Here is a 3,329-nt window from a genome sequence, read left to right on the forward strand (position 1 = left end):
ATGTCATTTGTATATGTGAGTTTCTAGCGAGCACATAGTTAAGTCTTGTTTTTATTTTTAAAAAAGATTTATTTATTTATGCATACAAGAACTGGGCTTCTTGGGTGGGGTACAGGCCAGAGGTGTGGGGGCCAAGAGGATTCACCAGAGACAGAGTGGGGCGCAGAACAGGTGGATCTACTGAAATGCACTGCTGAGGGGAGCAGCAGGTGAGACAGGAAAGATCTGCTGCGCCATGTGGGTCAGCTCCCTGGTTGGGGATTGAATTTGTGCTGCCGTGGCTGCAACAGCTTTGTAATGCTGTGCTTTTAGCCTGTTGGACCACCAGGGAGGCCCCACTTCGGAAGGATATTTTAAAAATGTGTATGCATTTTCAGCATTTATGGAGATAATATGAATTTTAGCTTTTTAAAAAATAGTTTATTTTTACATCATTTTATGCCTTTTTCCATCTCAGTTGTAATCCCCATGGGCTTCCCATCACCACATCACCCATGTGCCATCACCATAGTCCGGTGCATTTCCCTCCCCCCACTGTTTTTGATCCCATTCCCCACTCCACCCCCACAAAATGTCTCTGGTATATGGCTGTTCATTATTATTATTATTTTCTCGCCTGGGCTGTTATACTCCTGCTATGAGTGAAACCATCCGGTATTTTTCCTTTTCTTTCTGGCTTATGAAATTTAGCTTTTAATCCTATTCTAGATTATTACATGGAGTTATAGTAATAGATTCCCATTCATTAAACCACTTTTAGAATACACTTTTTACCAGATGTATTATTTCCTTGATATTCTGGTCAAATTTGTTAGTCTTTAGGATTTTTTTAAAGTGAGACTGTTTCTAGCTTTGGATTTCTGGTTGGCTTTTTGCTTTGTCAGGTTTTAATATACTATGTTCACTTCATAAAAAGAATTTTGAAGTTCTTTTATTTATACATTTTAGAAGAATTAAAGATAGTTGTCCCTTCAGTGTTGTATAGAATTCTTCTGCAGATCTGGGACTTCTTGAGGAGGCTGCTCTTTGACAACTACTCTTGGTATGCGTCTGTTAATATTTTCTTTCTCTTCTGGGGTTATTTTAGCAATTTGTATCATAATAATAAGCTGTGGCACCAAGGTTCCTGTGTGGAGTAACAGCAGCAAAATCCTTAACATCGCAGGACCCATACACACTGTATTGTCCACTTCTTTCTCTCAGGAGGTTTTGCCAACACCCATGTTGCACAATGGGGACAATTTTTGAATCGTCCCTTTATCTTTTTACTAATGAGTAATTATACCACTGCACAGATGTGCCAGATTTATTATTTATCCATTCACCTGTTGAAGGACTTCTGGATTGTTTCCTGGTTCATCTTATTATGAATAAGGTTCCTTGAATATTCTTGTACTTGTATTGTAACTAGATGCTTTTATTTATTTATTTTTTGGTGTTTACCTGAAAGTGCAATGGCTGAATCACTGGGACAGATGTGGGTTTAACTTTTTCAAGAAGCTGCCACACAGTTTTCCAAAGTGGCTGTAAGAGGGGCACCACTGAACCCCCAAACCTGCCTGCTCTAAATAGGTTCTGCCACCCACCGCATCAAGACAAATTCCTTTAATGGAAAGGAACTTTATAATACAATGAGTGTGCAATACAGAAAAGACAAAGAATATAGTTTCTAAATCAAATACCCGAAGTTACCCATCCCCTCGTGGGCAAAAGTCCACCCGAAAGGGATTGGCCCAAAGCAAGGTCTGAAAGGCCACCACAGGTCTACAGCATCTCCTGGCTGGGACCCATAGAAAAGGGTCAGAAATGGCCAGGCAAGTCTGGGAGGAAAAGAGCAAAATCAAAATTAAGATAAATGCTCCTATGGTCAGCCTCCCCACAGGTCTCTCACCCACATCTGTTTCAACCAGTCCAGGACCAAGAAGCAAACACCGTTTCTCCACGCCTCTGCTCCACGTGCCTCCCTCAGGTCACCTTCTGGCCTCCATCCTGCTTCCTTCTCCTTAGCCTCCTCTCCAGATTCCTCTCTTCTCTCCTCAGCTCCACCCTCCTTTTGGGTGGGGCAGGGGACCTGGAACCTCCTGTTTTCCTGGGGACCACCTGTTATAGTTGCACCCTTTAATATTCAGGAATATCTAGTTGTTTCAGAACCACTTATTGGTGCCTTGTCAAAATCACTTGACTCCATCTCAGCCAGTTCCCCCACCCCTAATACTAAGTACCCCAGGTTAAGATGTGTCTCCTGCTGCCTCACTACCCACAGAGGTCCAGAGACCAACAGCACCTCCTGGCTTGTCGGCTTGTTGAAGAGAAACGCAGGACCCGGCTGCACTGCAGCCTCACAGCTCCCAGGTGAGTCACAGCACTGGTGCAGATAATTTTTGGAATAAGGAGGGGAATGTCATCACGACATATTCTGCCACTGACTGCCTCCCCAGGCGCCGCAGGCTGGAGGTGGGGGGACGTGGGGACGCAGGAGCAGGACCCATTTTCTCTCCTTGACTTAAGGTGGACCTCGAGCTAAGCACTGGACATTCCTGGTCACGGGGGTGGGGGCGCCTGATCTCCCGCTCCTCATCCTCTAGTACCCACAATCAGCTGCTTACTCGCCCAGCCCCTCCAGCCCACTCCTTCACACACCCTTCCACCCCTGAGCCTCGGGTCTCCTCAGAGACAGAGCTGAGGTAATAATGGGGTCTGTTTCAGGGGCTGATGGGATGCGAAGTGGTCGGAGGACCTAGGCCACCGAGACAGCACAATGAAAGTCGGCGATGGCCAGGCCCTTTCAGAGCCCGGCCCCAGGAGAAGCCCCGCACACCCCGCCTTTCCTCCGCCGCCCCACCCCCACACCCGGGCAGAAAGGAGCCTGGCGTTGCAGCCGATTTCTCCCTCCCTTCCCGCGCCCCGGGCAGTGTGAGCCGATAAATCTTTCCTTGCACGTTGCATTGTTACAGCGAGTTATTTTCGCGTCTCACTGGTCTCCGGCTGCAACCTGGGGGTATCTCAAATCGAGGTCCTCAGCCTTGCTTGCTTTTGAAGCGCCCCCCCACCCCGCCCCGACTCCTGCACCGTGCCTGGCACTTGGAGGGCGCTCGATAAATGCTTGCAAAATCGAATTCTGTTGAGCCAGCGACCACCCCTCACACACCGGGCTTGGGGTGTGTGGGGGCGGTGGGGACCGAGGCGGAGGCTGCTGTGTGCCAGGGCGAGGGGACGCGGGCTGGGGGCTCCAGGGACGGACGAGCGAGCGAGGAGGGGTGCGAGGCGGGAGAGCGGAGGCTGAGCCAGCCCAGGGCTGGCGGTGCCAGACGCGAGGACCCCCTCCGCCC

The sequence above is a fragment of the Condylura cristata genome, unplaced genomic scaffold, assembly GCF_000260355.1.
Source record: "Condylura cristata isolate star-nosed mole 26May11 unplaced genomic scaffold, ConCri1.0 scaffold00017, whole genome shotgun sequence".
Taxonomy (NCBI): domain Eukaryota; kingdom Metazoa; phylum Chordata; class Mammalia; order Eulipotyphla; family Talpidae; genus Condylura; species Condylura cristata.